Consider the following 13,714-nt stretch of genomic DNA (forward strand, 5'->3'; position numbering starts at 1 on the left):
AGCTTACAGGCCCCTCACAATAAGAGAGATCTAGCATGTATTCCACAAGTCAAATATTTGCAATATGTGTACACTAATATACACCTATAACTCAAAAACACTTTCCCCAAAAATTTTAAAACTTCACATGCTTGATCAGACTGAGGAGCAGATGTCATAATTAAGTTGGCGTGCCACTGCATTCCTAGATGGCGCTATAACATAAAAAAGCCAATTAAATCAGTTTTTGTCCAATTGTAGCGCCCCCTTTTGGTAAATTTTGATCATATTGTACATACTTCTTCAGGGTAGGACCATACATACGTCTGTCATGGTTGGTCTTGATTAGACTTAATTTGTTTGAGTTATAGCTAAAAGAATGTTTAAAGCTCCACACGCTTCAATTAATTGTTTTATTACAACAAAAGTTTGTCCAAATGTTGAACTTTTTTTGATAATTATTTACCTACAGACTCTGCAGATTCCAACAAGGTCAACTGTTTGGGAATATCGCAAAATTCCACGGACTAGTTCGAAAAGGTTCAATTTTGAACATTTGGAAGCTGAGAAAAAGCAAAGCATTTTTTGACAACACTTGCAATTACAAAGTTGTTAGGCCCTCTGCAGAGTATAAAAAGAAGCAAACTGTGTGTCAATATGCTTAATTTTCACAGAGATATATAATATTTTCTTGACATAGCGCCCCCTAGTGGCTATCGTTATGACAATTTTTCTGCTCTTAGGGAGTCCTACCAGGGACATACCAGTCAAATCCCATGATGATTGGACCTTGTTAAGGTTGTCAAACAGCTGATGACAGCTGATTGGTCGATGACAATCACAATTTTGCTCGAATCGAGTTGTCCTTAATTTTCCCTCTACAGCCTTGCCCATAGAAGCAGCATGCCAAGCGGCGGTCCGATCCGCCTTACGGATGCTGAGATATAAACTTGAAGCATTTACAGCGCCCCCTATATGAATATTGGCTTCTCCTTTGACAAGCTACCTCAGAATCATGTCTGAAAGTAGAATATGAAATGTAAACACATTTGAGTAAACCATGAGTTTGTTATAGATTTTTAAGTAAAACATAAAATAAGCCGAAGAGGTTCATTTGCATATGGCGGCCATCTTGAATCGAAATTTCAACGTATTTTGATAATTATTAAACTACAGGCTCCTGCGAACATTTTGACACCAAGCTCAAGAAAATTGGACAAAAATCCACGGAGGAGTACACAAAAGTAGGTTTTGCAAATTATGCAAAATAGCAAAAAATCTAAGTAGGCGGAGCTTAGTGGTTGTATGTACCTTTTTGATTCGGAAGGACCCAAGGAATCAGGGAAAAAAAAGATTTCGTCTCTACGCCACACGGGGTGGAAAATCTTTTAATGAAAGCGTTTTCCTTCGCTGTAGCGCCCCCTTGAGGCCAATTGGGCTGATATTTTGCGCCTGAGTAGCGAGACCGACTACTACCTATTGACCAAGTCTCAAGTCTCTAGGCCTTACGGTTTGGGCTGTGCGATTCGTTTTATGGCAGAAAAAGAAAAAGAATAATAATAATAACAAATTAAAATCAGAACAAACACAATAGGGTTTCAAGCACTTCGTGCTCGAACCCCTAATAACAAATTAAAATCAGAACAAACACAATAGGGTTTCAAGCACTTCGTGCTCGAACCCCTAAAAATCCTAACAATTACAATATGGTCCTACACTACGTGTTAGGACCATAATAATAATAATAATAAAAATAAAAATCCTAACAATTATAATAGGGTTTCAAGCACTTCGTGCTCGAACCCCTAAAAATCCTAACAATTATAATAGGGTTTCAAGCACTTCGTGCTCGAACCCCTAAATATAGCCGCAAGCGACAATTAACGGGGTTCTCGCAGAATAGGCCTGTTTGGAAACAATAGGCCTAAATCGCTGATTTGGTACCCTTAAAATCATGTCCTTAAGTAGAATCTGAAATTTGAACCCATTTGAATAAAGTATGGAGGAGTTACAGACGTTCAAGTAAAACTTGTGATAAGCCGAAGAGGTTCATCTGCATATGGAGGCCATCTTGAATCAAAATGTCAACATTGTTTCTATAATTACCTAATGTCAGACTCATGTGAATGTTTTGGCACCATGCTCAAGAGAATTGGACAAAAATGCACAGACTTATTGACAAAAGTATGCTTTGCATTTCGTGCTCGAACCCCTAAATATAGCTGCAAGCGGCAATGGCATGGTCCTAACACGAAGGGGCCTAATTGGGACCTTTGGCCAGTCTGAGAGGTCAATGAGGCCTTAGGACACATGAACCATTTAGGCCAAACAAGGTAAAAATGAATCTATGATTTTGTTATATCTTCAACTAGCAGTAACATTTGGAAATGTCTCATGTACTTACGAAGTGCCCCATAGACACCCTGTAAATATTTCTTTATGATTGGGCCTTGTTGGGCCTTTCAAAGAGCTGCTGAAACCTCAGTGGCCAATGGCAGCCATTGTGTATAGTAAATATCAACAACAACATGGAATCGGATTAAGTACATCACTCACTAACTGCATGTCACGTGTCCATGAGGTGTCCATTAAAGCAAGGATCTGCACAATGAGGCCTTAGTGTTGGTGTAAGGAGCATCAGTACAGAGAGACCATAAGCAGTTTTGGACAGTGAGGTTTCACAAGTGCTAATGAACCATTTGTTTTAGTTTAGCAAAGGACATGATATGACTGGTGAGCACCGTTTTTAATTATGATAAATATTTTTGTTCATATGTTATGACTTTTGACCTGTACAGAGAAATAAGTTCTTGAATGTAGATGAACAAAGCAATATATGGTCTTAGAGTGCCACCTGCTGGTGAAACAATTTACTACTGTCCCATAGAGGAGCTGAGCTGTTACAAATGCACATACAGATTTTTTAATCAGGTACTGCTCTTTGAATATTTCACTCACATGGACATATATGGTATCAGAGGAATCCTAAGGACCTGAACTTTAATTATTGATAATAAAATGTGGAACTTTCATCACTATGTGGCTTACAGGCCCCTCCCAATTACAGAAATCCAGCATGAACACAGAAACTGCACATAACATGTAATTGTGCAATTGTAGCTCTCCCTTTTGATGGATTAGTGTCATATTGTACAAGCTCCTTCAGGGTAACACTCTACATATGTATGTAAATTGTGGTCTTGATTGGGCTTCATTTGTTTGGGTTACAGCTGAAAGAATGTAAAAACTCAGCACGCTTCGACTAATTGATTTATTGTTTCAACAGTTTGTCCAAATGTTGTACTTTTTTGGATAATTGTTTACCTACAGACTCTGCAGATTCCAACAAAGTCAATTGTTTTGGAATAGAGCCAAATTCCACGGACTAGTTCAAAAAACTTCAATTTTGAACAACTGGCTATTGTGAAAAAGCGATGTATTTTTTCACAACACTTGCAATTACAAAGTTGTTAGGCCCTCTGCAGAGTATACAAAGCTCCAAACTGCGTGTCGATACGCTTAATGTTTGCTTAGATATATCACATTTTCTTGATATAGCGCCACCTAGTGGCTATCGTTACGTAATTTTTTATGCACTTAGGAAGTGCCCCCAGGAACATACCAGTCAAATCCCATGATGATTGGATCTTGTTAAGGTTGTCAAACAGCTGATGACAGCTGATTGGTCGATGACAATCACAATTTTGCTCGAATAGAGTTGTCCTTAATTTTCCCTCTACAGCCTTGCCCATAGAAGCAGCATGCCAAGCGGCGGTCCGATCCGCCTTACGGATGCTGAGATATAAACTTGAAGCATTTACAGCGCCCCCTATATGAATATTGGCTTCTCCTTTGACAAGCTACCTCAGAATCATGTCTGAAAGTAGAATATGAAATGTAAACACATTTGAGTAAACCATGAGTTTGTTATAGATTTTTAAGTAAAACATAAAATAAGCCGAAGAGGTTCATTTGCATATGGCGGCCATCTTGAATCGAAATTTCAACGTATTTTGATAATTATTAAACTACAGGCTCCTGCGAACATTTTGACACCAAGCTCAAGAAAATTGGACAAAAATCCACGGAGGAGTACACAAAAGTAGGTTTTGCAAATTATGCAAAATAGCAAAAAATCTAAGTAGGCGGAGCTTAGTGGTTGTATGTACCTTTTTGATTCGGAAGGACCCAAGGAATCAGGGAAAAAAAAGATTTCGTCTCTACGCCACACGGGGTGGAAAATCTTTTAATGAAAGCGTTTTCCTTCGCTGTAGCGCCCCCTTGAGGCCAATTGGGCTGATATTTTGCGCCTGAGTAGCGAGACCGACTACTACCTATTGACCAAGTCTCAAGTCTCTAGGCCTTACGGTTTGGGCTGTGCGATTCGTTTTATGGCAGAAAAAGAAAAAGAATAATAATAATAACAAATTAAAATCAGAACAAACACAATAGGGTTTCAAGCACTTCGTGCTCGAACCCCTAATAACAAATTAAAATCAGAACAAACACAATAGGGTTTCAAGCACTTCGTGCTCGAACCCCTAAAAATCCTAACAATTACAATATGGTCCTACACTACGTGTTAGGACCATAATAATAATAATAATAAAAATAAAAATCCTAACAATTATAATAGGGTTTCAAGCACTTCGTGCTCGAACCCCTAAAAATCCTAACAATTATAATAGGGTTTCAAGCACTTCGTGCTCGAACCCCTAAATATAGCCGCAAGCGACAATTAACGGGGTTCTCGCAGAATAGGCCTGTTTGGAAACAATAGGCCTAAATCGCTGATTTGGTACCCTTAAAATCATGTCCTTAAGTAGAATCTGAAATTTGAACCCATTTGAATAAAGTATGGAGGAGTTACAGACGTTCAAGTAAAACTTGTGATAAGCCGAAGAGGTTCATCTGCATATGGAGGCCATCTTGAATCAAAATGTCAACATTGTTTCTATAATTACCTAATGTCAGACTCATGTGAATGTTTTGGCACCATGCTCAAGAGAATTGGACAAAAATGCACAGACTTATTGACAAAAGTATGCTTTGCATTTCGTGCTCGAACCCCTAAATATAGCTGCAAGCGGCAATGGCATGGTCCTAACACGAAGGGGCCTAATTGGGACCTTTGGCCAGTCTGAGAGGTCAATGAGGCCTTAGGACACATGAACCATTTAGGCCAAACAAGGTAAAAATGAATCTATGATTTTGTTATATCTTCAACTAGCAGTAACATTTGGAAATGTCTCATGTACTTACGAAGTGCCCCATAGACACCCTGTAAATATTTCTTTATGATTGGGCCTTGTTGGGCCTTTCAAAGAGCTGCTGAAACCTCAGTGGCCAATGGCAGCCATTGTGTATAGTAAATATCAACAACAACATGGAATCGGATTAAGTACATCACTCACTAACTGCATGTCACGTGTCCATGAGGTGTCCATTAAAGCAAGGATCTGCACAATGAGGCCTTAGTGTTGGTGTAAGGAGCATCAGTACAGAGAGACCATAAGCAGTTTTGGACAGTGAGGTTTCACAAGTGCTAATGAACCATTTGTTTTAGTTTAGCAAAGGACATGATATGACTGGTGAGCACCGTTTTTAATTATGATAAATATTTTTGTTCATATGTTATGACTTTTGACCTGTACAGAGAAATAAGTTCTTGAATGTAGATGAACAAAGCAATATATGGTCTTAGAGTGCCACCTGCTGGTGAAACAATTTACTACTGTCCCATAGAGGAGCTGAGCTGTTACAAATGCACATACAGATTTTTTAATCAGGTACTGCTCTTTGAATATTTCACTCACATGGACATATATGGTATCAGAGGAATCCTAAGGACCTGAACTTTAATTATTGATAATAAAATGTGGAACTTTCATCACTATGTGGCTTACAGGCCCCTCCCAATTACAGAAATCCAGCATGAACACAGAAACTGCACATAACATGTAATTGTGCAATTGTAGCTCTCCCTTTTGATGGATTAGTGTCATATTGTACAAGCTCCTTCAGGGTAACACTCTACATATGTATGTAAATTGTGGTCTTGATTGGGCTTCATTTGTTTGGGTTACAGCTGAAAGAATGTAAAAACTCAGCACGCTTCGACTAATTGATTTATTGTTTCAACAGTTTGTCCAAATGTTGTACTTTTTTGGATAATTGTTTACCTACAGACTCTGCAGATTCCAACAAAGTCAATTGTTTTGGAATAGAGCCAAATTCCACGGACTAGTTCAAAAAACTTCAATTTTGAACAACTGGCTATTGTGAAAAAGCGATGTATTTTTTCACAACACTTGCAATTACAAAGTTGTTAGGCCCTCTGCAGAGTATACAAAGCTCCAAACTGCGTGTCGATACGCTTAATGTTTGCTTAGATATATCACATTTTCTTGATATAGCGCCACCTAGTGGCTATCGTTACGTAATTTTTTATGCACTTAGGAAGTGCCCCCAGGAACATACCAGTCAAATCCCATGATGATTGGATCTTGTTAAGGTGGTCAAACAGCTGCTGAAATCTAATTGGCCGATGACGATCACAATTTTGTCCGAATCGCGTTGTCCTTTATTTTCCACTTATAGCTTTGCCCATAGAAGCAGCATGCCAATGGACGGTCCGAACAGCCTTGCGGATGCTGAGATATACACTTGTAGCTTTTACAGCGCCCCCTATATGAATATTGGCACTTCCTTTGACTTGGTACCTCAGAATCATGCGTGTAAGTGGAATTTGCAATTTGAACACATTTGAGCAAAGTATACAATTATTATGAATTTTCAAGTAATACAGACGAAGAGCCGAAGAGGTTCATTTGCATATGGCGGCCATCTTGAATCCGAATTCTAACATTTTTTGGATAATTATTAACCTCCAGACTCTTACAAACAATTTGGCACCATGCTCAAGAGAATTGGACAAAAATCCACAGACTAGTTCTCAAAAGTAGGTTTTGCAAATTATGCAAATTAGCTAAAAATCTAAGTAGGCGGAACTAAATGGTCCAAATTGCAAAATAAATTGTCTGATTCCAAGGAATCAGCAAAAAAAAAAATTTCGCCTCTACGCCTCACGGTTTAGGAGATATTGACCTAAACGCGTTTTATTGCTCTATAGCGCCACCCTTAGGCCAAAAAGTGTCACTTTTATTGGCTGAGTCATTTAACGGGTTCCCTATTAGTCTGCCAAGTGTGGTGTTTCTAAGCCTTACGGTTTATGCTCCACGTTGCGTTTTAGCCGAGAAAAAGAATAATAATAAATATAGCCGCAAGCGACAATTCCCGGGGTCCAAGCTGGTATTCGCTGGTAGAAGAACAATGTGCTAGCATATGAGCTGTCCTGAGATAGTAGGGGCTTTTGGGGAAGTTTGTGTAGTGTTTGTAAGGTGTCTTATTCATATGAGCTGTCCTGAGATAGTAGGGGCTTTTGGGGAAGTTTGTGTAGTGTTTGTAAGATGTTTTATTCATATGAGCTGTCCTGAGATAGTAGGGGCTTTTGGGGAAGTTTGTGTAGTGTTTGTAAGATGTTTTATTCATATGAGCTGTCCTGAGATAGTAGGGGCTTTTGGGGAAGTTTGTGTAGTGTTTGTAAGATGTTTTATTCATATGAGCTGTCCTGAGATCGTAGGGGCTTTTGGGGAAGTTTGTGTAGTGTTTGTAAGGTGTTTTATTCATATGAGCTGTCCTGAGATAGTAGGGGCTTTTGGGGAAGTTTGTGTAGTGTTTGTAAGGTGTTCCATGCTGTTCTGGCATCTCTTTGGAAGTGTAGCGTGAGATGGATTAGTAGCGGATGACAGACACAGTATAGAGCACAGAAGTCACTCTGGAGTTGCACTCTGGTTTCTCACCCTAATGTTCAGGAGCCCCAAACAGCAGATATGATGTGGAGTGGCTTGTACTCGAGTCTGTTATCAGTGGACAGAAGACACTCTCTGCTGGCAGTGTTTGGTTGTGGACTATTCTCTGTCCAGCAGTGATGCTGAGGGATTTAAAATGCCAACACCTGAGTCATACCTGCTGTATGGAGGTATGGGTGTCCAGACCATTGAAGAGCAGGGTGAAAGCGAGCAGTCTTTGCAGAGCAGGAGCGTAGCATATGACAGTTCCTGATACAGGAGCCACACTTTAATATAGATTTTGTAGTGCTTTAAAATGTGATCCTTGGTGCTCGGGATTGTAAGAAGAAGGGGTAGTAGATGAGTGGGTAAATTTCTGTTCTGCAGGCAGGTGAACATGGGGCTTGGGTTACAGAGACAGCACAGAGCACAGAACTGACTCTGGAATTTCACCCTGGATTCTGACCCAATGTTCAGGACATCCACAAAGTATATTTAATATGGGTGGTGGATAATTCTCAGCACTGCAGTGACACTGACATTGTGGTGATAGGTCAGTGTGTGTAGTGCTCTTATGAGTGGATAAGACACAGCAGTGCTGCTAGACATTTTAACACCTGTGTCAACTCACTGTCCACACTGAGATACATATATGTTATTGGTCAAACTTATAGACATAAATTCAGACACAGTTGCTCATACATTCTCAGCATTGTAGTGACACTGACATTGTGATGCTATGTCAGTGTTTATTGTGCTCTCATGAGTGGATCAGACAGAACAGTGCTGCTGGATAATTTTAAAACCTGTTTCCACTCACTGCCTACACAGTTACACACACATACTCTGTTGGTCCACATTATAGATAAAAAAGGCAGAGACAGTAGGTCATACATTTGCAGCATATCTGCTGTGTGTGTGTCCTGACCATTGAAGAACATGTGAAAGGGAGCAATGAAAGTATGCAGAGCAAGAGGTGCACCCCTTTCTGTAAAGTGCTCCTTCGGACAGTGGAGCTGAAAACTTGGACACTGAAACAAAAATAAGGAACCAATCATGATGTTATTGTTGATTTGTTTAGATATGTTTTCAATTGTCTCTGTCCTCTGGCCCTCTCTGACTGGCAGGGGGGAGGGGAGGGGGAGAGGTGACAGTCTGTGTGTGAGAAGGAGAGGGAGGGGCTGAGGGGGGAATCTGCATAGCTAGTCTGCAGGGGTGGGTATAAATGAGATATAACGGACATATATTTGATCAAGAACTAGTCCTTGGATCAAAACCCAATATAGACATATGTGGTATCATGAGAATCGTAAGAACCTGAACTTTAGTAATTATCAAAAAAATGTGGAACTTTCATTACTGTGTGATTGCAGCCTCTGCTTAAATAGAGATGTGCAGCTTGCCGTTGAAACATCACATAAAAAACAGCTGTAACTCAAAAATGCTTTAGGCATATGTTATGAAAATGCACAAGGTCCTTTTCCATGATGTTCAGAATATATCTATTTCATCTTGCTGGTGCTGCATCTCTAGGTGGTGGTGTAATCAATTAATAACCTGTGCAACCAGTTGCTGTCTAATTGTAGCGCCCCTTTTCTGTGCAATGTGGTCACATTTGGCATACTACTTCAGAGTAATGACGTACATATGTGTACCAAGTTGTGTTTGATTTGGGTGAAGTTTGTTGTAGTTATAGCTCAAAGAGTGCATCGAGGCCCGCCCATGCATATTTGTTAAATAACTGCCACAACAGCGTGTCAAAAGTTCTAGATTTTTTTGATAATTATTTACCTACAGGCTATACAGACTTCAAAAATACCAGTTGTTTATTGATAAGACAAATTTCCAGGGAGGAGTGCGAAAAGCTCCATTTTCACATACCTGACTATTGTGGATAAACTATGCATTTTTTGACAATAGTTGTAATTACAAAGGCAATTTGCAGAGTATGAAATAAAGCAAACTGCTTGTTAATATGTTTATATTTCGCTGAGATATTCCATATTTGCATGTTGATAAATTTAATTGCGCCCCCTAGTGGCTATCGTTATGAAACATTTTATGTGCTCAGGAAGTGGGGCCATGGACATACCATGCAAGTGTCATGATGATAGGACCTTGTTAAGGTCATGAAACAGCTGCTGAAATTTGATTGGCCGATGGCGGACATGTTTTTTTGAATATGACATCATCGTCATATAATCTGTGTCAGCTCATCACACACCACATGCATACCAAGCGGCATGTCAATGGGACAATCCTGTGAAGCGTAACAAATTCTTTGCTGTTATAGCGCCCCCTAGGCTTGCAGTTGCACAACCAAGTACTCATGTCTTCCGGCCATTATAGGGATCAAGCATGTGAAGTATCGTAGCATTTAGAGAAAGTGTTTGCGAGTTATAGCTGTATTTGTCTGATTTTTGGAACACGAGCTGTACCCCTGTATTTGGGCGGAGTCTGGAAGCCAAGCAGTGATGAAATTCCAACTTTTTTTGGATAATTATTAAAGTTCAGGTTCTTAGGATTCTGCTGATACCACATATGTCCATATTGGGTACATTTCCAGAGACTAGTTCGCGCTCAAAAATTTGTGCGATTTTGCATATTATGCAAATTAGCTCAAAATCTAAGTAGGCGGAGCTTATGGGTTCTTGAGGCTTTTTTGTAGGGTCTGACCAGAGGAATCTGGGAAAAAAAGAATTTCGTCTCTACGCCACACGGGGTAGGAGATATAGGGAGCGACGCGTTCCGCGTCGCTATAGCGCCACCATCAAGCTGATCGGGCTGATTTTTGGCGCCTGAGTAGCGGGAGGGTTTACTACCAGTTGACCAAACGACAAGTCTGTAGGACCTACGGTTTGGGCTGCCCATCGCGTTTCATCGGAGAGAAAGAAGAAAAAAAAAAACAAAAAACAAAAAACAAAAAAAGCGGAAAAAACAGAACAAAAACAATAGGGCTCCAGCACTTGCAGTGCTTGGACTCCTAATAATAATAATAATAATAATAAAAATCAGAACAAAAACAATAGGCTTCTTTGCACTTCGTGCTCAGAAGCCTAAATATAGCCGCAAGCGGCGATTTACGGCTTCCTCGCTTTGTAGGCAATAAATTTGCTTACTTTTGCCACTTTGAGATCATACACAACATTGCACACTCTCTGCTGACTTAAGACATCCAAAATTTCTGATTTTGATCTGTCTGTGAGCCTCAAGCACCATTGCTAAGCATTATGAGATGGGTGGTGGATTATTCACAGTGCAACACTGCCATCTGGTGGTGGTGTGTTGTACTGGACCTTGTGGATCAAACCAAGCAGTGCTGTTGGAGCTTTACCCACATACATTTGAACATGAACTACAATCTGAATTATGACCTGATATGCACATATTTGGTATCAGCAGAATCACAAGAACCTGAACCTTAAGGATTATTAACAAAAATGTGGAATTCCATTACTGCATGGCATCCAGATGCTACTAAAAGAGTTCTGTGACTTGCCTTAAAAATATCATACATGAACAGCAGTAACTCAAAAATGCTTTTGTCAAATGTTATGAAACGTCACAAGCTTCTTTCATATGTGCTCCAAAACAAATCATTACATTTTGTTAATAATAAGATAAGACAAGATAATCCTTGGATGATGGGCTCTCAGCCCTCTTCACTGCACAGTGTGTATCAGTCTTTCACTGCCTGAGAGACAGTGGGTAGCACCGACTTCAGTATAAACCATGCATCACTACTTACAACATATGCCCAATAAGTATGTATGTATATGCTATACAGGTACACATATACAGCTCGTGTGTATGTGTATATATATATATATTCATATGTTATATCAATTTGGAAATGTTGGAAAAATATTTATTTTAATTATTTTTATTATTTACTACTGTTGTCTCTTAGTAAAGCTATTTGAATCTGAGAGAGAGAGAGAGAGAGAGAGAGAGAGAGAGGGAGAGAAAGAGAGAGAGAGATAAGAGGCAGAGAGCATGTCAGAAGAAATAGGATGGAATGGGGGAAGGGGGACTCTTCAATAATGCCTTTGAATACATTGCTGAGAATAACTCACATATGTTTGACTGCGAACTAGTCTGTGCTTAATGACTTAATATGGACATATGTGGTATCAGCAGAATCACAAGAACCTGAAGTTTAATAATTATCAAAAAAAAGTTGAAATTTCTTTACTGCATGGCATCCAGGCTCTGCTTAGCACTGGTGTGTAACTTGCATTCTAAACATGACACATAAACAGCTGTAAGTCAAAAATGCTTTTGCCAAATGTTATGAAAAAACACAAGCTTCTTTCATATGTGCTTCAGAACAGATCAATACGTTTTGTTGGTACTGCATCCTTAGGTGGCGCTATAACAAATTAAAAACATATTTTTAAGCATTTTTTCCAATTCTAGCGCCCCCTGTACGTGCATTTTGATCATAATTGATACACTTCTTCAGAGTAATACCTTGCACATGTGTACCCATTTTGGTTTGATTTGGGTAAAGTTTGAATGAGTTATAGCTAAAAGAGTGCATCGAGCTCCGCCCACTCATGTTTGTTGACGTACTGCAGCAACAGCGTGTCCAAATCTAAACATTTTTTTGATAATTATTTACCTACAGGCAATACACTTTGCAATGAGACCAATTGTGTGTTGATAGGACCAAAACTCACGGACTAGTACGATAAATTCCATAATCACATACCTGACAATTGAAGAAAATCTATAATTTTTTTCTAAATAGTTGCAATTGCAATATTGTTAGACACTAGGTAGGGTGTCTTATGCAACTATTAACATGTCGATAGGTTAAATTTTCACTGAGATATTTCATATTTCATGTTTAAAAAATAAATTGCGCCCCCTTGTGGCTATCAACACGAACATTTTTCTGCAAATACAAAGTGTGTCCATGAACATACCATGCAAATGCCATGATGATTGGGCATTGTTAAGCCTGTCAAAAAATGATGAAAATATATTGAACTTTGATTGGCTGTTGACATCGTTAAACGTGCCCGTATTGAGTCGTCCTTAATTTCCCATATGTAGGCTTGCTCACTGAACCAACGTGCCAAATGTCCACTTAATTGGCCTTGTAGATCCTGAGATATTAGCCAAAAGACATTGGTAGCTATAACAGCGCCCCCTATAATATTTCATGCAACAGCAAATGCGTGCTACCTCAGAATCATGTCTACAAGCAACGTGTGAAAGGTCATCAGATTTGAGTTAAGCATGAAGGAGTTACAGATGTTTGAGTAAAATTTGCAAATCACGGTACACATTCATTTGCATATGTCGGCCATCTTGTTTCGAAATGTCAGGATGTTTTTGATAATTATTGACCAGCTCACTGCTGTGAACGTTTTGACACCAAGGTCATGGGGATCAGACAAAAATCCAGGGACTAGTTCACGAAAATAGATTTTGCGAATTATGCTAATTAGCAAAAAATCTAAGTAGGCGGAGCTTAGTGGTTGTATCGACCTTTTTGATTCATCGGGACCCAAGGATCATGTAGAAACAAAAATTTCATCTCTACGCCACACGGCGTGGAAAATCCTTTAATGAAAGCGTTTTCTTTCGCTGTAGTGCCCCCTTGAGGCCAATCAAGCTGATATTTTGCGCCTGAGTAGCGGGAGGGTTTACTAATTTTTGACCAAATATAAAGTCTGTAGGCCTTACGGTTTGGGCTGTGCGATCCGTTTTAAGGCAGAATTTTATTAGGAAGAATAATAATAAAAATCAGAACAAAAACAATAGGCTTCCTTTGCACTTTGTGCTCGGAAGCCTAAAAATCTGAACAAAAACAATAGGCTTCCTTTGCACTTCGTGCTCGGAAGCCTAATAAAAATCCTAACAACAATTACAAT

The 13,714-nt window shown here is 39.3% G+C and overlaps 1 protein-coding gene across 5 annotated transcripts in view; it reads right to left on the minus strand.

Annotated features, from left to right (window-relative positions):
* The window catches only part of trim9 (tripartite motif containing 9), a 322,256-nt gene that overhangs the window by 117,702 nt on the left and 190,840 nt on the right, over positions 1-13,714 (minus strand). The gene's annotated exons all lie outside the window — the stretch shown is intronic.

This window comes from Hoplias malabaricus, chromosome 8 (genome assembly GCF_029633855.1).
Source record: "Hoplias malabaricus isolate fHopMal1 chromosome 8, fHopMal1.hap1, whole genome shotgun sequence".
In the NCBI taxonomy this organism is placed as follows: domain Eukaryota; kingdom Metazoa; phylum Chordata; class Actinopteri; order Characiformes; family Erythrinidae; genus Hoplias; species Hoplias malabaricus.